The following is a 23,316-nucleotide window of genomic DNA, read 5'->3' on the forward strand; positions in this document are numbered from 1 at the left end:
GGCCGGTGGCCGAATTCAAAACCGGACTTGTCTTCTCAAGGGCCGCCACACATGGGCGGATTGGAGGGTCCGATTTGGACTTATTCACACAAGGGCGGCTACACATGGCTGTCTCTCATAAGAGAGGGCAGCTCTTTTGGCCTATAAAAGGAGGCCATTTCTACACACATTTCATAGTGTGAAGTTGATGCAACAAGGTGAGTGTGAGGTGGTGAGAGTGAAGCAAGGCGGGAGCTCCATTAAGGGTATAATCCCTTTGTAAACTACTTCTTGTTTTGAAGTACTAAAGCCATTGAGTGGCTGCTTTCCCGTGGACGTAGCCCACATTGGGTGAACCACGTATATCGTGTGTACTCTCTCTCTCTCTCTCTACTCTATAATCTCGTGTATATAAATCTGTCTCTCTCCATTAAGTAGTCTACTCAATTATCTATTTAGCTACGTCTTATTTCCTAACATGAAGCACTCTCAACTCCCAATCCATTGCTGCCTTCCACTACTCATCTACCTATTTTTTCTTTCAGTGCTTGAAACTCCTCCTCGCCACTTAGCTCTACTGTTGGTTGTGTCTCCATGTCAGCAAATGAGAGTGAGGGGATTTCTATTTGAGGTTGCTCCAAAGTTCCTGCCTCTTCTTGTGTTTCTGTCCTTCCCTCTCTCAGTAGCTGGTTGACTCGTTTGAGTTCAGCTATCTCCTTCAACAGCTTGTCTTCTCTTTGGACTCGCATTAAAGCCAGGTCTCTATGCTGAGACTGCTCTAATTTCAGCTCGAGCTCGAGGTCTTTATTTTTATTTTCTAATGCCTTGTAGACCTCGTCTGTTACCTTGATTGAGGCGACGGTTGGATTTTCTCGTATTTGCCGCAAGAATATCGCCTGATCATTGATTCTTTGTTCTGAGTACTATAGGGAAGCATTGGCCACATCGAACTGTACCTGGATCTTTTGAGCTGATAGGGTTGTAGTTAGAAGTTCATTTGTAACTTCCGTCAGCTGATCATCCTTTGCTTTGCATGCATTTGACATTTTTGTGAGAAACTCACCCAGTTCCTCCATTTCTCTCTGTTGCTTATCTCTTGCGAGCTGATGTTGTTCAGCTTCCGCTCTCAACTCTTGCACTTTCCTCTATAGATCGGTGATGACATTGAGTCTAACATCCAGCTCCCCTTGGAGTGCGTCAATCACCATCTCTAACTCTTTGGCCCGTGTGCTACGGCCAAGTGCTGTTGAGCGAAGTCTTTCTGTCATCTCCTGTATTTGCATAGCATATTCGTTAACTTGCAGGATGACTTCATCATTCGATTGTCGAATGTATGATGGAAAAATAGTAAAATTCCCCCATTTTGGCTAGAAAGTAAATAATCGCGATTATTAACTTTTCTACCAAAATCAACATTTTTTTTTACAACTTGGTTCTAGGCATTGTGTAGGCCCTGTGTATGTAGTTTGAGGTGATTTGGATCAAGAATTGTGGTCCATAACTCAAAAATTGACTTGCAAAGACTTCTTTGTGTTTTTTGGTAATTTTTCAAGTTATAGGTGCTCATTTTGGCTCATACTTGATTTTTGGCATGTAGTAGGCGTGTACACATGGTAGCTGAGGTGATGATACAATTTCCAAGCAAAAATAGTATAAAAGTAAATAATTGCGATTATTTACAGCAGTCACAATTTTCTTGCAAAACTTAAAAATTTTGACCTAAACACATTCTATACACCTATACAAGTCCTAAATTGAATTTGGTCAAGTTTGGTCTTGTCGGCATCACTTTGTGCTTTGTAGACTCTGAAATCACCGATTTCTGTGACTACACTGCCTATTGAGTTGGTTGTCATTTGTGAGGCTTTGGACTTGTCTGCAACATAGTCGTGAAGCAACTCATCCAATTCTGGCTCATTTGGAGTCAGTTTCACCTCGTGTGTCGAATTTGACGCTTTGTAGCCTTCGAACCGTTTCTGCTTTTCGAGGGCTTTGCTTGATTGATTTCACGAAACCAATCATATACATTGTATATAAACCTCATAGGCAAGCTGTCTATGGAGTCAGAACCAAATTCTGGCATCTACCAAAAACCTAGCTTTTCTACTGGGGACCCCCTTGACCCCTACCGAATGGTCAAGTGATGGTATAGAAAGATTCTATTATGTTAGGGCATGCTACAGTTCAAATCCCATCTGATTTGGTAGAGCTGACAGGCCTTTATGGTCAATTTTTGGTCGTAGGTCTTCATGCACCGCTCGAATTCTAGGGTTTTTTCTAAGGGTTTAGACTAGCTATCGGCCGTACAAAATGGATCATTGATGAGTAAAGAACTTACCCCTCATGTCTCGTGTGAGACGGTGCTGAAAACGGGCAACTGTAGACTCCGGAAAGTACGCGTGAAAGAGGTCAAAAAGCTCTCTCTGCAAACGTAACAAGTGGAAATGAGGTGGTTTTAGCCTACTTAGGATATCTATACCCGGACTACCCGAACCATTTTTCCCCAGATTCCCCCGTTAGTGTTACTAGGCCGTGAAATCTATGTTAGACTCATAAATTTCTCCGATCGGATTCCTGTAGCTCATTCTGCAAGAATTTTGTAAAAGTAGGTTTGATCGCCTAATTGAGGCTTCCCGCTTCCATCTTCCGATTCCATTGAAAGTTTTTGTGCTTGTCCACCTTGTCTTTTTTTATCACCACCGTGTCTTCCATATGAGCTCCTTTGCTATTTATTATTAATTTTTAACATGTTTATTAAAAAAATCAAAGAAAATAACAAAATGCGCTAAAAAAGCAAAGTGAAAATCCAATAATTAAGAAAATTCATTGAAAAACACAGATTTATTGTTTTTTGTTGGATTTCTCCATTTTTAAGTTTCATTATCGAAAAAATGATGAAAATAAACCAAAAAGGACTATTTTTTGATGATTTTCTGATAGTATATACACTATTTACACTCTTCGGGAAGATATTATCAGTGAATTTTTCCTTGATGATAAATTATAAGGGCATTATTAGGTAATTTTGCAAAAAATCACACGTTAACATCAAACTTTTTCCTCCCTCTTCAAACATTGCCCTTAATTACTTAGTGCCCTTCCACCCCTCTTAGATGGCGTACTCCGGAACGACTATGTGCATGGGTTGAACAATTGTGTCTAATGCATAGCCTTGGTTGTCTCTACCATGCTTTGAAGATCAATTCAGTTCAAACCAATATGTTGTGCAAGAGTTGGGTCTTGAGCAATTAACTCAAGGGTTTCTGATGTCGAGGCTTTCAGATGCTGTCTTCTAAAGAGTAAATCTTGTAGCTTGTGTGCTCTCTATTTGATTGTACCATCAGGATGCATCACCACGCTGATTGTCTGAGCTGTTGGTAGCACTTTTGACTCTTATCGAGCTTTTTCTCGCCATTGGTAGGTTGGTGTGCTTGGTGTGGAATGGTGTGGTGTAGTCTTCTGAGACTTAACTCTCCATTGCTTGATTGGTTTTACGGTTTGTGGAGAAGACAAGTGCTCCTTTTTCTGCCAAATCCATTTCAAGTTTGGTTCCTTGCTCGGAGATGCTCGTCTCTGTGTTTTGACCCTTGGAACCTTCTTTGGTTTTGTCGGTGATGTTTTGGGCACCCAAATTTGAATTGGCTTGTCCTTAAGCTGTGCTTTTGGTACCCAAATTTGCATGACTCCTTGCATGCTACTTGTAGCATTTTCTTATCGAGAGGATGGAGAAGATTGATTAATTCGTGGTTTGGTCTGTTGATTGCTTCCTTTCCATTCCTCCTTGCTTGGTGCAATTGGAACAATGAGTTTCCCGTCTTTAGGTGATAGCTTGAGCTGATTTGTATCCCAATCTGGTACTGCTTTGTATGTCCGCATCCAAGGAATTCCAAGAATCATTGTCTCATTCATGTGTTCATCTGGTAAGCATACAAACTGATGAGGATATGAACATCCATGTACTATCACGTTCAAGTTGACTACTCCCAATGTTGGTGTTGGATTCTTGTTGCATCCTTTTATTGTCGCTATTCCTACTGTCAATGCTTAACTTGTTGCTTTCTTGTACGTGGAATAACTGATTGCATTTACTCTAGCTCCTGTGTCAACCAAAGCATTTGTGCTATGATTGTTAAGCTGTACTTTGATGCACAGGTCCGTTCCATCTAACCATTCATCATCTGTTGATACGGCATCTTTCGGCATTTCCCATTGTCGGTCATCTATTTCCAGAGTGTTAATGGGAATCGGTATCTGTTGATTCCTGAGAGCAGCTTTCCATTTGAGTACCCAAAGCCGAGCTTCCTCTTGCGCTTCATCAATAACCTGCTGTCGTTTAATCCTCCTTTGCTTGGCTGCATGCATTCTTTCTAGCAATTCATTGGTTAGCGGAAAATTATATTTCTTTAAACGGCATCCACTAATCCAATTAGCCATTGGTTCACCATCTAGGGTGGACAAGTTTACGACTTCACTTGGAGATATATCTTCAATGATAAATGGTCCTTTTCTCTTTTTCTTTAACTTGGGAATGTGTTTCTTAAGGGAATACACTAAAACTAAGTCCCCTTTCTTGAAGATTTTTGTTATTAGATGGGAATCAAAAAATTGTTTTTGTTTCCTCTTTTGTGCATAAATGTGGGCTATGGCAGTTAACCTTTGCTCATCTAGCTTTTCTAAATCTTCAAGTCTTTCTGACAATTCATGTCCACTTCACTCAAGATTTTTAGCTACCCTTAATGTCGGCAATAGAAATTCTATTGGCAGTATGGAATCAAGACCATAAACAAGGTTCAAGGGTGTAGCATTTAAAGTTGTTTTGAATGAAACTCGATAAGCCCATAGAGCTGCATGGAGATTCATTTCCCAGTCTGTCCTTCATGAACTAACCACTTTAGTCAACACCGAGCTAAGAATTTTGTTCGTATGCTCAGCTTGTCCGTTTGCTTGTGGAAGATAGGGAGCTGATTTGTTATGGATGACAATAAACTCATTAAGAAAATACTCGATTACCTCATTGAGGAATAGTTCCCCGATCACTGACAATTTCTATTTGTAGTCCATATCTCATGAATACATACTCATATAAGAATGCGGCAGTGGTTCTGGAATCATTCTTTTGAGGTGCTTTAGCCTCGGCCCACTTGGTCCAATAGTCCGTAGCTACAATAATATATTGAGCTTTGGTTCTATAAGCCGGTGGCTGTATTGGCCTAACAAAATCTATACCCCACTTTGTGAAAGCTCTAGCCCCCATCATTGGTCTTAAGGACATGCTATCTACACGTGTTGGCATTTTTGCTCGTTGACAAGCATCACACCTTCGAACATATTCTTTGGCATTTGCAAAAAGTGTTGGCCACCATATGCCTGCCATTAATATTTCTCTTGCGGTGGTCTCACTAGAAGAGTGACCTCCAGCTGATCCAGCATGTGCTTGTTCAATAATTAGAATATACTCGTCTTCATTTGCACAAAGACGCAAATGTTGATCTTTACCACTCCGATTCAATTGGTTCTCAATAAGAGCATAGTCTCTTGCTTCAGTTTCAATTGCTCTTTGACGGCGTTTACTCATATCCTCGAAAATGCTCGGCTCGATAAGTAAGTAACCAGATAGTTACTCCACTTAGGAACAAGCAACATTTGAAACAATGTTACATGAGGCCAAAATACTCCAAGTATCAAAATTTGTCGCATAGTTTGGTTTTTTGCAAAGTGAAGTCCTACTATGGTAATATGTGCTTGACTTAGGTACTGGTTTTTCTCTTCAGTATTAATGCATAAGAGCAATATTCCATCTCGATTTCTTTTGTATAACCTACGAGCTAGTAATTGATACATAGTCGATTGGCAATTGCTCGATAATACGATTGTAATAGGAAGTGATATTTGTGAATCCACTTGAGCTATTGTCATCAATGATACCATGTTTTCTGACCATCGAGGTATCATTTCCATGGAGAACAAATAGGCATCTGGTAGATCATCGTCTATTCCTTTAGGTGATTCTCTTGAAACAATCCTTGACAAATGATCTACTTTTTGATGTGTAGTGCCCTTTTTTACAACCACAGTGAAATCAAATTCCAGAAGAATGATGAACCATCTCACTATTCTTCTTGTGCTCCATGGCTTGTTGACCAAATACAACAAAGCTTGGTGGTCTACAAAGAACACAAAATTGTTGACTAATATGTAATGTCTATACTTTTTAACGGCATAGATCATTCCTAACCATTCTCTTTAAATGGTATGTAATTATTTTCTACCATATTCAACTGTCGGCTAGCATAAAAAATAAGAAAGTCAATTTTTCTTTCTCCTGGTTGAGCTAGTATACAACCGATAGCAAAATTGGAAGCATCTACATGTATGTGGAATATCTTATTCCAATCTAGTTCTTTCAATATTGGATCTGAGGTGAGAGCTTGCTTAAGTTTCGTGAAGAATTCTTCACATGCCTTGGCCCATTCCACGTATGTAATCAAGCTATACATGGGTTTTGCAATTATACCATACATATAAATGAACCGTCTGTAATATCCACAATGCCCCATGAAGGCTTGAACCCCTTTACTGTTTTTGGTCTAGGCAAATCAACAATAACGTGAATTTTATCCAAGTCAGTAGCTATGCCATTTTTAAACACTATATGTCCAAGAATTTTTCCTTGTCTATCCATGAATGTGCACTTTTCAGGATTTTAGAAAATCCTATATAGTCTACATTTTTCGAATACCTTTTTGAGGTGTTCAAATGATCAGCCCGGATTGATGAATGTACGCATAGATCATCCATATACACTTCCTAGAATTTCCTAAGGTATTCTTTAAAAGCATGGATCATCAATCTTTGAAATGTGGCAGGAGCATTAGTTAACCCAAAGGACATAACCCGAGAGGCAAAAATACCCCATTCTGTTGCAAAAGCAGTTTTATGCTGATCTTTTGGGTCAACCAAAAGTTGATTGTATCCCGAAAATCCATCTAAGAAACTGTAAGCTTCGTTTCCTCCAACTCGTTCTTAAACATGCTCAATGATTGGAAGAGGAAATTTGTCTCTAATAGTAGCTACATTCACTTTTTTGAGATTGACACACACTCGTAATTTTCCATTCTTCTTGGGTACTACCACAAGTGGAGACACCCAATCTGTGTGTTCCATTTCGTAAATGAATTCGGATTCCTTTAGTTTCTCAATCTCTTCTTTGATTTTCCTGGCTAATGTTTCATTATATGTGTATGGCCTTTGTCTACTTGGTTTTGCATCATCTCTCATGGGTATGGTTTGTTGACAAATTTTTGGATCAACACCCTTGAGATCCTTGTAAGACCAAGAGAAGATATCTCGGTATTCTTTTAGCAAGCTTAGCAAAAGCTCTTCTTCTTCCTCTGTTAGGTCATTTGAAATGTAGGCAGGCCTAGGTTCTTCCCCTGGTTCGGCCAAGTCTATCTTTTTCGCGTTCTCGGGCCCTTCGTAGGACTTGCTCTGTTTTTGTAATTCCCTAACATATTTTTCAATTTTGAAGAGTATACTTTTTGTAATGGGATGGAACACTTATTACATCCTTACCATCCTCTTCTATGGTTTCCATTTTGGTCGTATATATCTCCTTTAGAGCTTTTTTCAACTCTTGGTATTTCTTTTTTCGCTCAACTCGTGTCATGATTGGCTCCTTGTCCTGTTTTTTTGGTTTTGCTTGAGTGTCTTTCCTTGTTTTTTTCGATGTTTTTGACATTTTTGGATTTTCATTTGAAGGATATCTGCCAGTGATTTTGTCCTTGACACAATCATGTGGATCTATCTGCATCAAGAATTGTGTTCTACTGGAGACTGATGGCATAGGTCTTGTTTTTACGTTTCTGGTGTCTCTTTTTTGTGTATATCATTTTTTTCTTCTCGATTGCTGGTTAGAAAATTCAAAGAACTTTTCCTCCCCTCCTTTCATGAGTAACTTAGCTCTCACATGTTCTTTTTCTCACCCCGAATCTTCTGAGGTAGTTGAGTGTTCATCTAACTCATCTCTTGCATCATAATAGAGGTCTGAAAAGACTTGTTGAGCATTCATCAAGTCCTTGGGTTCCTCAATTTCATCTTCAATGTTGAGGGTTGAAATCATTTGGATGGGGATTATATCATAGGCAAGACCATATTAGGTATTTTGGTAAAAATCTCACATTATGGGAATCTCCAAATCGACCAAATTCATGTAATTTGGGAATTTTCCACTTAAAGTGGGAAAAATTGAGGTGTGTGGCTAGTAAATAAAGTGAAAATCTCATAGGATTGTGGTGTTGATAAACACCAAAAGTCAAGAGGATGTACAACACATGGATTTGAATAATAACTATAAATTACATAAAACAAAGGAAGATACAAAAAAGATTTTGTTTACAAATTGACTAGTATAGTCACAATAGAAGCTCCACATAATTCTACTCCACATTTGATACCATATTTGAACTTTGATCCAAGTGTGGCTGATGTGCACGAGTGAGGCCTTCTTTGGCTTTTAGAGCATGTCTTTCTGGAATCTTTATTCTAGAAAATGGTCCTTCTTTGTTGGGTCTCCAGGACCAAACAATTGCATCTATAGTTTCCCACACTTGTGGGTCCTTATAGTTGACAGCCCAATAACCCTTCCAACAATTACTGTAAGCTTGAGTATCTGTCATCCCACTTTTTCTCGCGCAAGGTTCCCAATATTGAATCAAGAGTTTTCTGTAGTTTGGTGATGTAGGCTCATTATCAATGTCAGATAAAGCCATTGCAAGCCACACTGGATAGATTTCTGTGTCACTCGGAACAAGCATAAGAAAGTCACCTTGGTGCACATCAGACATAGGGTCAAACTCTTCCCTTGGCCTATCTCGTTGAGGCCCACAAAAATGATCATTCAACTCTTCAAGGCCTAGGAATCTTTCTGCTCCTTGTTGCAAATTCATTGTAGTGCTTTGTAGATGAGAATATTCTTGAGTTTTTGGCCAAAACATTTCATACAAGACTCCCTCTGATATGATTGCTTTTCCAATCTCTTCAATTACCTTACTCCAATAATCTATCACGGGTCTATAATATCGCGGAATACTTGAACCATTCCCTAAATTTTTCCAAAATTTTATATAGTTCTTTAGCCCCAAAATGACTTCTTCGTGGGCCTTGACATACTCCGCCATTTGTACTAGAGGTGGATCTCCATGTGGTAACATTGGCTTGCCTTCTGTGTCTGTTTTCCAAAGGCGAATACTTCCACTCCAACTTGATACACCTACATGTGCCTTATATTGCATCATTGGTGTCTCATCTTGCATAAAGAACCTGAACTGAAGCGGTTTGGAATGTCCAACAAGTATGTCTTGTCCATCACAAAGATAGCCATCACAATATTGCTTGAAATCAGGGATCTTTGTGAGAAAAAATGGAGCTGGAGATGAAGATGAGCTGTTTCGTAATGTATCCATCAAATGTGGCAAAGTATAGGTTTGTGTAACTCTCAACTTCTCTGAAAACCTACTAAACATGGCATCTATGTCCTCATGTGTATGCCCAACCATTAAAAATCCCAGCTGGATGGTTTTGAAAACACCCCTTGCAACAAGCATTGACAAATAGGCAAATAAGTATCGATTTTTGTTTTCCCCTGCACAATTATCCAATTGTAGCAACAAGTTCTCTGGCAATCTGCGAAATGTTGACCCCAATTCCTCTTCTGCAATTTCTGACGACTGCACAATGGGCTCTTTTCCATCACTCAAGTTATGGTAGTCCAAAGCATCCCTTGAGTTCAAAGCATGTAGTAGTGAAATATTGCTCCTTGGAAGTCCATTTGTTACTAGATCACCAAGAGGATGCTTATCTATCCTCTCGAGGTTATGTAAACAATTAGCAATTGAGCCAATTGTAAGATTTGGATCAGCTGGCCACAAACCATTCAAGACAAAGTGTCCGTAATGACCTTCTCCATGTCCATGAGTGATCATGCCAATCAATGCCACCTGCAGATTATATCCTGAATCCACACCCTTGGGAACAATGCGTAATCTAGGAATGGCAGTCTTCTTTTGATCCATCTTATCATGGATTATGCATACATATTTTTGTGGTTGAGTTTCTGAATACGTGCGCCATGCATAATATAGGCTTCTGCAACTCTTTTGTTGTGCCATGTGAACTTCTCTCTCCCTCAAGAGAAGAGCTCTCTCTTCAAGAGAAGGTTTAGCTTCTAACCTTGCCTTGATTGAGCTACAAATATTGCACTTAGAGAACTCACTCGTCTTTGTTAAAGTGACATGTGGGTACTCTTTGTTCCAAATTCTACCAAAAGAAGATTGGGATAGCTTCTTCTCATAGCCCATTTGGTCAAGTGTCGTGTTGATTTCACATAAAATATCCACTTGTTTGTATGTTGATGGAATCACCAATTGAGTCTCTCTTGAGCCATCTAGCAGTGTTCTACTTCTATGTGGCATTTTCTCAGAGTTATTTTCCACAAACTCGTTTAGTAGTGCTCTTGCTAAACTAGTATGTTGAAGTCCCCTTCTCAATGTACATGTGTTCCCATGTACATATTGGCGCACACCATTTTCAAAGTTCTCCTTGTATCGATAAAATGATGTCTTTGGTATTCCATGTAGCTCATACCATGCTCTACAACAAACAATAGAGCCATTTAGCCTGAATTGGTATCGTGACTTCTCATCTTTCTGATAACATATAGAAAGAACATCATAAACATAATTAGTGCGTGATTTTTGAGACTCTCCCCAAAATTGTTGTCGTAACCTTGTCACCATATCACGATCTGCAAATTGGCAGCATTTTTGTGCACAACAATCAATGCATGATACCCTTTGAATTGATTTGTTTGAAAGGTAAAAAGTCGAAGCTGGTGCTGCTTTTGATTTTTGAGTCCTGTTCATGAAAGTGTATCGTCTCTTCCTTGACAACTGGACAACATTACTCCCATCAAGTTTTTTTCCAACATTGCCATCGTTGGATACATCCTCATATGTAGCATGCATGCCATCAACAGGAACAAAGCGTTGTAATGGGCTCCCATTCAACATTGTTGTCTGCTTGATGGGCCACTTTAGCAAAGTGATGCTACCCACTTCAACCACATCATGAATGCTTGCATTTTCTCTTTCAATACCCACACCCACACAATCAGGACCAAGTTCCTGAAAGTTGACATAATCATGTGGAAATACATATAAGATGGTCCCTTCATTCATGGTTTGCATCATTGTGTCATCTTTTAAAAGGACCCTCTGATTTCTCCAAGACTCTCGAATCATTGCTTCAAATTCTGGGCTTGTCATAGGTATTGCATCTGTAACTAGAGGATCAGAATGATCATGTTCTTCATCACCATTGTAGCTTTCGTGTGGATCAATTAAGTTCCCATTTAATACAAAAGATTGCAAAAGAAGCTTTGACCATCGAACAGCACTCCATAATGAGCCTTGGAGAGATGAAGTATCCATTGTAGGAAAAGGTAGGACCACATCCTTCAAGCATTCCTCCACTAGTATGGAGACATTTCCCAGCCCTATCTTTGTACCACCACAAGTGGAATCTGGATCTGTTCTACACACACAACCAATACCAACGATTTCATTGTCAAGTATCATATGTACTTTCTCCCCAGATTCAAAGTCCATCCTGTAAGTAAAAAGATTACATTGTTAAATCCATAGTTATAGAAAAATACTCTTCAAACCAAAAATCATGCTACAACATGAAAAAGGTTTGCATAGGTTGGACAAGTGGTGAACCTTGAGACCAAATCCTCCTTGCTATATTAATGGAAGCAAGGTTGGACAAGTGGTGGACCTTGAAACCAAAGCCTCTTTGCTATATGAGAGCATAGGTTGGACAAGTGGTGGACCTAGTTGTAATACCCACTGCCACCTATCAACTACTATAGGACTATGCTTTCCAATGTCCAAGTATCCCTTGAGTCTTTCAAGGTTGAACACGTGGTGGACCTTGAAACAAAAATCCCCTTTCTATATCAGAGCATAGCTTGGACAAGTGGTGGACCTAGTTATAATGCCCAATATCCAAGGTGAAATACCTTAGGACTTTGCTACCTTGCTTGCCAATGTTTACGTAGCCCCTCATTTCTTTAATGGAAGTAAGGTTGGACAAGTGGTGGACCTTGAAACCAAAGCCTCTTTGCTATATAAGAGCATAGGTTGGACCTAGTTTTAATACCCACTGCCACCTATCAACTACTATAAGACTATGCTTTCCAATGTCCAAGTATCCCTTGAGTCTTTCAAGGTTGAACACGTGGTGGACCTTGAAACAAAAATCCCCTTTCTATATTAGAAAGGTTGAACACATGGTGGACCTTTAAACGAAAATCCCCTTTCTTTATCAGAGCATAGCTTGGACAAGTGGTGGACCTAGTTATAATGCCCAATATCCAAGGTGAAACACCTTAGAACCTTGCTACCTTGCTTGCCAATGTTTACGTAGCCCCTCATTTCTTTAATGGAAGCAAGGTTGGACAAGTGGTGGACCTTGAAAGCAAAGCCTCTTTGCGATATGAGAGCATAGGTTGGACCTAGTTGTAATACCCACTGCCACCTATCAACTACTATAGGACTATGCTTTCCAATGTCCAAGTATCCCTTGAGTCTTGCAAGGTTGAACACGTGGTGGACCTTGAAACCAAAATCCCCTTTCTATATTAGAAAGGTTGAACACATGGTGGACCTTTAAACGAAAATCCCCTTTCTTTATCAGAGCATAGCTTGGACAAGTGGTGGACCTAGTTATAATGCCCAATATCCAAGGTGAAACACCTTAGAACCTTGCTACCTTGCTTGCCAATGTTTACGTAGCCCCTCATTTCTTTAATGGAAGCAAGGTTGGACAAGTGGTGGACCTTGAAAGAAAAGCCTCTTTGCGATATGAGAGCATAGGTTGGACCTAGTTGTAATACCCACTGCCACCTATCAACTACTATAGGACTATGCTTTCCAATGTCCAAGTATCCCTTGAGTCTTGCAAGGTTGAACACGTGGTGGACCTTGAAACCAAAATCCCCTTTCCATATCAGAGCATAGCTTGGACAAGTGGTGGACCTAGTTATAAAGCCCCTCCTTTCTTTAATGGAAGAAAGGTTGGAAAAGTGGTGAATCTTGAAACCCAAACCCTTTGGCTATATATAGAGGATATCTTGGACAAGTGGTGGGCTTAGTTGTAGTATCCAATGTCCAAGGTCCAAGGTGAACTATGTAAAGACCTTACTTCCAAAAACAGAGTCGTACAAGTGGTTCTCCTTGAAACCAAAACCTCCTTAGTGTATTAGAACATAGCTTGGAGAAGTGGTGGACTTAGTTGTAATGGTGAATGTCCAAAGCAAACTATTATAGGACCTTGCTTCCCAAATCAAGTTTGGACAAGTGGTGGATCTTGAAACCAAAACCCCCTTACTCTATTAGAGCATAGCTTAGATAAGTGGTGGACCTAGCTGCCATGGAAAATGTTCAATCTGAACTGCTGCAAGACCTTGCTATTAAATGTCTAAGTAGAGCTAGCTTCTTTAATGGAATCAAGGTTGGGAAAGTGGTGCATCTTGAAACCAAAAGCCCTTTATTGTATTAGAGCATAGCTTGGACAAGTGAGGGACCTAGTTTTAATGTGTGATGTCCAAAGAAAAGTATTACAAGACCTTGCTTTCCAATATTTGAATTGGTCAAGTGGTTAAAACTAAGTATAAAACTTTGACCATTTTCTTCTCGAATTGCCAAAAAGCTAGTTTTAGACACCCCTAAATGAAAATGGTTTAGGGTGGCCTTAAACAATGTTTTTTCAAAGACTTGAACAAAAGGGTTGTTGAAGAGTAATGACAATTTATTGTGGCTTGAAGTGCCTGAGTATGTGAAAACAAGCCTAGGTTTTCCACGAGGCAAAAGGTGACATAATAAGAACATTGGAAAGTTAGGATTGACCATGTGGCCTAAACTTTGGCAAGTGAAGTGGTGGCCAAGTTTTGTGGCACAGTGTGCACTTGGTCCTATATGTGTTGACCACTTGGCTAAATCTAGGACCATAAGGCCAAACCTTTGGCACCTTAAATATAGTATGGGACATAATCTAGAACTGCTATAGTAAATTAGTAGTATAGCTAATATGTTAATATTTGTATTATATTTAAGTATATGCTAATATAATTTATGTTCAAAATTTCACTAATGAAGAATGTTCCCATTTAGCACTCCAGATGCGGGGTCTTAGGGCAATGCCACAATGGGGTGACAAGGCAGCGCTTCCACGTGAGGTTTGGGGGTAGCGCTCTTGATGGGGATGTGGAATATAGCGCTCTCGATGGCGGGGCTTGGGAGGTTGATTTTGGGATATTGTTCTGAGCGGGGTCCTGGGGCAGCGCCCCCGCGGGGCTAGGGGCAGCACCCAAAGATTTTTTTTTTTTTAAGTGAATTCCTAGTATAGAGTTATGCATGTTTTTCATATTTTCAACCATGATTTCTTTAATTTTGGCCGTGTGAATTGGTTAATTTTTTATATTGCTTTTGTTTTTTTTAATCCTATGATAAAACATGGACTTGTAGCATACGTGGCATTCTAATAAACCCTATCAAGATTAGGCACACAGAGAGCGCACGAGAAACGCACACAGAGAAAGCAGGCGAGCAGCAAAAACACAGAAAGCGCACACGGATCGCACACAGTTGGAGTATACGCGCGCGTAGAGGAGCAAGCTCGGCATCGTACACAACACACAGGTGGAGTGCACAGGATTGAAAGTTCGCGCACAAGACAAAGAAACAGCAGCGTACACAACGCTTTCCAGAAGGGCAGGATCGGGCAGTCTTCTCAGGAGACATTGCACACCTCACGAATAGAGAAAAAACAGGTATTTCTCTCTCTCTCACTCTCTGTCTTTCTCCATATAGAGAAGATGGTTCTCTGTAACTCTTCTTGCACACACACTCTCTCGTCAAAAGACAGAGATACATAGTTTAAACGTATCCCCGCACACATACACATATTCCCACACATCGTCTTCCTCTCTTCCACATACATAACCACAGTGAAATCTGTTATCTTGCTGTCTCTCTCTTGAAAATACATGCACATATTCCCACACATCGTCTTCCTCACTTCCACATACATAACCACAATGAAATCTGTTATCTTGTTGTCTCTCTCTTGAAAATACGTGCACATATTCCCATACATCGTCTTCCTCTCTTCCACATACATAAACACAGTGAAATCTGTTATCTTTCTCTCTCCTCTCTCTAAAAAACAGTTATTTATCTCTCTCTCTCTCTATCTATCTATCTCTGTATTTGCTATCTCTCTCTTGAAAATACATGCTCATGTATGTGTGCGTCTGTGTTATCTATGTGTATGTATGTATATTTGTGTTATTTCATTGTAATACTCATACATAATGCAGATACACAATTACACTTAATTACGATATGCACACATAGTATATATACATACATAAATATCACAAATAACTAACACATTGTAATACTAGTAAAATTGAATGGAAGACTTACTTGCGTGATCTGTTAAAGTCGATTCTTGTAGCGAGTTCTGGATGTATGCTGAGCTGATTTTCCTCTAATCCATTTGTAGATATGATTGTAACTTCTGTTTCTAAAAAATAGTAGTGTTGTTTAGTGATACACCTAATGGACATAAATGGTTTAAACTAGGACATGTAGACCAAAAATACGTGTATTTCTTTGGATGAATATATACACTTTTTGGTGACCCTTACCACAAGTGGTGGACCTTAAGACCAATGGACTATAAGGACCTCCAAACAATACCTTGTACACTCAATCCTTCTTGGTATCTAGGTTGGACAAGTGGTGGACCTTGTTCAAATTCTCTAACCACTCTCTCTAACATGGTGACATAATTTAGGTGTGATAAATTCATATCTATGCAAACTAATATCAGTTTAGGCTTGTTAATTTGAATTTGTTTGAATTTATGTACAATATAATGATTTGAGGTTTGCATATTTGAATTTAGGTGGTATAATGATATCTTTTTGTGGTAAACTTGAATTTAAAATCAATTTTGCGTAGAATATTTTAAATTTAAGTAGTAAAATTTAAATTTTTATAAAAAAGTTTGAATTTTAAAATTTGGGCGGGATAGTTTAAAATTTAGGCGGGATATTTAAGATTTGGGAGGGATATTTTAAATTTAGGCGGGAAGGTTTTGAATTTATAGCGAGATCTCCCTTACATAAGAGAGTATAGGTTGGACAAGTGGTGGACCTTCAAGCTAGAGCATCCATGCTACTGGACATGATAGGTAGGGAATCTAGTTGAATATTGTATGTATAATATATATGTAATAGATCTAGCTTGGACAAGTGGTGGACCTTGGAATAAAACCCCATGTAAAACATATCATGCACATTCCAAGTGGTCAAAAAAAATATCATTTAGAATATAGCCTTATAGGTTGGACAAGTGGTGGACCTTAACACCCAGATATTCTTCATATAATGACATAGCGTGGAAAACTGGTGAATCTTGAGACCAAACCATGCTACTAGCGATAATAGCTTGGACAAGTGGTGGACCTTGAAAGTAAACCTCCCATCTACGAAATATCGTGGGTTTAAGGTATTTCGATGGAGCCTAGCATCTTGGAGACATCGTGCATCTTGCTTCTCTTCATATTTCAATGGAGCCTATCTTGGACAAATGGTGGAGCATCCTTCTCTCCATGTTTCAATGGACCCTAGCTTGGACAAGTGGTGGACCTTTACTTCTCTCTATTATTCAATAGAGTTAGCTTGGACAAGTGGTGGACCTTGGAACCAAACCCCCATTTAAAACCTATCATGGTCACTCCAAGTGGTGAGAAAGAATAACCTTTAAGATATAGCCTTATAGGTTGGACAAGTGGTGGACCTTAACACGCGCATATTCTTAATTTAATGACAGAGAGTGGAAAAGTGGTGAATCTTGAGACCAAACCACTCGGGCTACTAGCAATAATAGCTTGGACAAGTGGTGGACCTTGACTGTAAACCCCTCATCTACGACATATCGTGGGTTTAATGTTTTTCGATGGAGCCTAGCATCTTGGAGACATGGTGCACCTTGATTCTCCTCATGTTTTAATGGAGCCTACCTTGCACAAATGGTGGAGCGTCCTTCTCTCCATGTTTCAATGGACCCTAGCTTAGACAAGGGGTGGACCTTTGCTTCTCTCTATGTTTCAATAGAGTTAGCTTGGACAAGTGGTGGACCTTGGAACCAAACCCCCATTTAAAACCTATCATGGTCACTCCAAGTAGTAAGAAAGAATAACCTTTAAGATGTAGCCTTATAGGTTGGACAAGTGGTGGACCTTAACACCCACATATTCTTAATTTAATGACAGAGTGGAAAAGTGGTGAATCTTGAGACCAAACCACTCAGGCTACTAGCAATAATAGCTTGGACAAGTGGTGGACCTTGACTGTAAACCCCTCATCTACGACATATCGTGGGTTTAATGTTTTTCGATGGAGCCTAGCATCTTGGAGACATGGTGCACCTTGATTCTCCTCATGTTTCAATGGAGCCTACCTTGCACAAATGGTGGAGCGTCCTTCTCTCCATGTTTCAATGGACCCTAGCTTAGACAAGGGGTGGACCTTTGCTTCTCTCTATGTTTCAATAGAGTTAGCTTGGACAAGTGGTGGACCTTGGAACCAAACCCCCATGTAAAACCTATCATGGTCACTCCAAGTAGTAAGAAAGAATAACCTTTAAGATGTAGCCTTATAGGTTGGACAAGTGGTGGACCTTAACACCCACATATTCTTAATAAAAGTGGTGAATCTTGAGACCAAACCACTCAGGCTACTAGCAACAATAGCTTGGACAAGTGGTGGACCTTGAATGTAAACCCCTCATCTACGAAATATCGTGGGTTTAATGTATTTTGATGGAGCCTAGCATCTTGGAGACATGGTGCAGCTTGCTTCTCGTCATGTTTCAATGGAGCCTATCTTGGACAAATGGTGGAGCATCCTTCTCTCCATGTTTCAATGGACCCTAGCTTGGACAAGTGGTGGACCTTTACTTCTCTCTATTATTCAATAGAGTTAGCTTGGACAAGTGGTGGACCTTGGAACCAAACCCCCATTTAAAACCTATCATGGTCACTCCAAGTGGTGAGAAAGAATAACCTTTAAGATATAGCCTTATAGGTTGGACAAGTGGTGGACCTTAACACGTGCATATTCTTAATTTAATGACATAGAGTGGAAAAGTGGTGAATCTTGAGACCAAACCACTCAGGCTACTAGCAATAATAGCTTGGACAAGTGGTGGACCTTGACTGTAAACCCCTCATCTACGACATATCGTGGGTTTAATGTTTTTCGATGGAGCCTAGCATCTTGGAGACATGGTGCACCTTGATTCTCCTCATGTTTCAATGGAGCCTACCTTGCACAAATGGTGGAGCGTCCTTCTCTCCATGTTTCAATGGACCCTAGCTTAGACAAGGGGTGGACCTTTGCTTCTCTCTATGTTTCAATAGAGTTAGCTTGGACAAGTGGTGGACCTTGGAACCAAACCCCCATTTAAAACCTATCATGGTCACTCCAAGTGGTGAGAAAGAATAACCTTTAAGATATAGCCTTATAGGTTGGACAAGTGGTGGACCTTAACACGCGCATATTCTTAATTTAATGACATAGAGTGGAAAAGTGGTGAATCTTGAGACCAAACCACTCAGGCTACTAGCAATAATAGCTTGGACAAGTGGTGGACCTTGACTGTAAACCCCTCATCTACGACATATCGTGGGTTTAATGTTTTTCGATGGAGCCTAGCATCTTGGAGACATAGTGCACCTTGATTCTCCTCATGTTTCAATGGAGCCTACCTTGCACAAATGGTGGAGCGTCCTTCTCTCCATGTTTCAATGGACCCTAGCTTAGACAAGGGGTGGACCTTTGCTTCTCTCTATGTTTCAATAGAGTTAGCTTGGACAAGTGGTGGACCTTGGAACCAAACCCCCATGTAAAACCTATCATGGTCACTCCAAGTAGTAAGAAAGAATAACCTTTAAGATGTAGCCTTATAGGTTGGACAAGTGGTGGACCTTAACACCCACATATTCTTAATAAAAGTGGTGAATCTTGAGACCAAACCACTCAGGCTACTAGCAATAATAGCTTGGACAAGTGGTGGACCTTGAATGTAAACCCCTCATCTACGAAATATCGTGGGTTTAATGTATTTCGATGGAGCCTAGCATCTTGGAGACATGGTGCAGCTTGCTTCTCGTCATGTTTCAATGGAGCCTATCTTGGACAAATGGTGGAGCATCCTTCTCTCCATGTTTCAATGGACCCTAGCTTGGACAAGTGGTGGACCTTTGTTTCTCTCTATGTTTCAATAGAGTTAGCTTGGACAAGTGGTGGACCTTGGAACCAAACCCCCATGTAAAACCTATCATGGTCACTCCAAGTGGTAATAAAGAATAACCTTAAAGATGTAGCCTTATAGGTTGGACAAGTGGTGGACCTTAACACGCGCATATTCTTAATATAATGACATAGAGTGGAAAAGTGGTGACTCTTGAGACCAAACCACTCAGGCTACTAGCAATAATAGCTTGGACAAGTGGTGGACCTTGAATGTACACCCCTCATCTACGACCTATCGTGGGTTTAATGTTTTTCAATAGAGCTTAGCATCTTGGAGACATGGTGCACCTTGCTTCTCCTCATGTTTGAATGGAGCCTACCTTGGACAAATGGTGGAGCATCCTTCTCTCCATGTTTCAATGGACCCTAGCTTAGACAAGGGGTGGACCTTTGCTTCTCTCTATGTTTCAATAGAGTTAGCTTGGACAAGTGGTGGACCTTGGAACCAAACCCCCATGTAAAACCTATCATGGTCACTCCAAGTAGTAAGAAAGAATAACCTTTAAGATGTAGCCTTATAGGTTGGACAAGTGGTGGACCTTAACACCCACATATTCTTAATAAAAGTGGTGAATCTTGAGACCAAACCACTCAGGCTACTAGCATAATAGCTTGGACAAGTGGTGGACCTTGAATGTAAACCCCTCATCTACGAAATATCGTGGGTTTAATGTATTTCGATGGAGCCTAGCATCTTGGAGACATGGTGCAGCTTGCTTCTCGTCAAGTTTCAATGGAGCCTATCTTGGACAAATGGTGGAGCATCCTTCTCTCCATGTTTCAATGGACCCTAGCTTGGACAAGTGGTGGACCTTTGTTTCTCTCTATGTTTCAATAGAGTTAGCTTGGACAAGTGGTGGACCTTGGAACCAAACCCCCATGTAAAACCTATCATGGTCACTCCAAGTGGTAATAAAGAATAACCTTAAAGATGTAGCCTTATAGGTTGGACAAGTGGTGGACCTTAACACGCGCATATTCTTAATATAATGACATAGAGTGGAAAAGTGGTGAATCTTGAGACCAAACCACTCAGGCTACTAGCAATAATAGCTTGGACAAGTGGTGGACCTTGAATGTACACCCCTCATCTACGACATATCGTGGGTTTAATGTTTTTCAATGGAGCTTAGCATCTTGGAGACATGGTGCACCTTGCTTCTCCTCATGTTTCAATGGAGCCTACCTTGGACAAATGGTGGAGCATCCTTCTCTCCATGTTTCAATGGACCCTAGCTTAGACAAGGGGTGGACCTTTGCTTCTCTCTATGTTTCAATAGAGTTAGCTTGGACAAGTGGTGGACCTTGGAACCAAACCCCCATGTAAAACCTATCATGGTCACTCCAAGTAGTAAGAAAGAATAACCTTTAAGATGTAGCCTTATAGGTTGGACAAGTGGTGGACCTTAACACCCACATATTCTTAATAAAAGTGGTGAATCTTGAGACCAAACCACTCAGGCTACTAGCAATAATAGCTTGGACAAGTGGTGGACCTTGAATGTAAACCCCTCATCTACGAAATATCGTGGGTTTAATGTATTTCGATGGAGCCTAGCATCTTGGAGACATGGTGCAGCTTGCTTCTCGTCATGTTTCAATGGATCCTATCTTGGACAAATGGTGGAGCATCCTTCTCTTCATGTTTCAATGGACCCTAGCTTGGACAAGTGGTGGACCTTTGTTTCTCTCTATGTTTCAATAGAGTTAGCTTGGACAAGTGGTGGACCTTGGAACCAAACCCCCATGTAAAACCTATCATGGTCACTCCAAGTGGTAATAAAGAATAACCTTTAAGATGTAGCCTTATAGGTTGGACAAGTGGTGGACCTTAACACGCGCATATTCTTAATATAATGACATAGAGTGGAAAAGTGGTGAATCTTGAGACCAAACCACTCAGGCTACTAGCAATAATAGCTTGGACAAGTGTGGACCTTGAATGTAAACCCCTCATCTACGACATATCGTGGGTTTAATGTTTTTCGATGGAGCCTAGCATCTTGGAGACATGGTGCACCTTGCTTCTCCTCATGTTTCAATGGAGCCAACTTGGACAAATGGTGGAGCATCCTTCTCTCCATGTTTCAATGGACCCTAGCTTAAACAAGGGGTGGACCTTTGCTTCTCTCTATGTTTCAATAGAGTTAGCTTGGACAAGTGGTGGACCTTGGAACCAAACCCCCATGTAAAACCTATCATGGTCACTCCAAGTAGTAAGAAAGAATAACCTTTAAGATGTAGCCTTATAGGTTGGACAAGTGGTGGACCTTAACACCCACATATTCTTAATAAAAGTGGTGAATCTTGAGACCAAACCACTCAGGCTACTAGCAATAATAGCTTGGACAAGTGGTGGACCTTGAATGTAAACCCCTCATCTACGAAATATCGTGGGTTTAATGTATTTCGATGGAGCCTAGCATCTTGGAGACATGGTGCAGCTTGCTTCTCGTCATGTTTCAATGGAGCCTATCTTGGACAAATGGTGGAGCATCCTTCTCTCCATGTTTCAATGGACCCTAGCTTGGACAAGTGGTGGACCTTTGTTTCTCTCTATGTTTCAATAGAGTTAGCTTGGACAAGTGGTGGACCTTGGAACCAAACCCCCATGTAAAACCTATCATGGTCACTCCAAGTGGTAATAAAGAATAACCTTTAAGATGTAGCCTTATAGGTTGGACAAGTGGTGGACCTTAACATGCGCATATTCTTAATATAATGACATAGAGTGGAAAAATGGTGAATCTTGAGACCAAACCACTCAGGCTACTACCAATAATAGCTTGGACAAGTGTTGGACCTTGAATGTAAACCCCTCATCTACGACATATCATGGGTTTAATGTTTTTCGATGGAGCCTAGCATCTTGGAGTCATGGTGCACCTTGATTCTCCTCATGTTTCGATGGAGCCTACCTTGGACAAATGGTGGAGCATCCTTCTCTCCATGTTTCAATGGACCCTAGCTTAGACAAGGGGTGGACCTTTGCTTCTCTCTATGTTTCAATAGAGTTAGCTTGGACAAGTGGTGGACCTTGGAACCAAACCCCCATGTAAAACCTATCATGGTCGCTCCAAGTAGTAAGAAAGAATAACCTTTAAGATGTAGCCTTATAGGTTGGACAAGTGGTGGACCTTAACACCCACATATTCTTAATAAAAGTGGTGAATCTTGAGACCAAACCACTCACGCTACTAGCAATAATAGCTAGGGATAACCATTAAGATATAGTCTTTCAAGGGGTGAGAAAGAATAACCATTAAGATATAGTCTTATAGGTTGGACAAGTGGTGGACCTTAACACCCAAATATTCTTAATATAATGATAGAGAGTGGAAAAGTGGTGAATCTTGAGAGCAAACCACTCATGCTACTAGCGATAATAGGTTGGACAAATTGTTGATCTTGAATGTAAACTCCCATGTACAAAATAACGTGGGTTTAAGGTATTTCGATGGAGTCTAGAATCTTGGAGATATGGTGCAGCTTGCTTCTCTTCATGTTTCAATGGAGTCTATCTTGGACAAATGGTGGAGCATCCTTCTCTCCATGTTTCAATAGACCCTAGCTTAGACAAGTGGTGGACCTTTGCTTCTCTCTATGTTTGAATAGAGTTAGCTTGGACAAGTGGTGGACCTTGGAACCAACCCCCCATGTAAAACCTTTCATGGTCACTCCAAGTGGTCAGAAAGAATAACCATTAAGATATAGTCTTATAGGTTGGACAAGTGGTGGACCTTAATACCCAAATATTCTTAATATAATAACACAGAGTGAAAAAGTGGTGAATCTTGAGACCAAACCCCTCATGCTACTAGCGTTAATAGGTTGGACAACTGGTGGACCTTGAATGTAAACCTTCCATGTTTCAATAGAGTTAGCTTCGA

This window comes from Adiantum capillus-veneris, chromosome 10 (assembly GCF_014529385.1).
Source record: "Adiantum capillus-veneris isolate H3 chromosome 10, ASM1452938v2, whole genome shotgun sequence".
NCBI lineage: Eukaryota > Viridiplantae > Streptophyta > Polypodiopsida > Polypodiales > Pteridaceae > Adiantum > Adiantum capillus-veneris.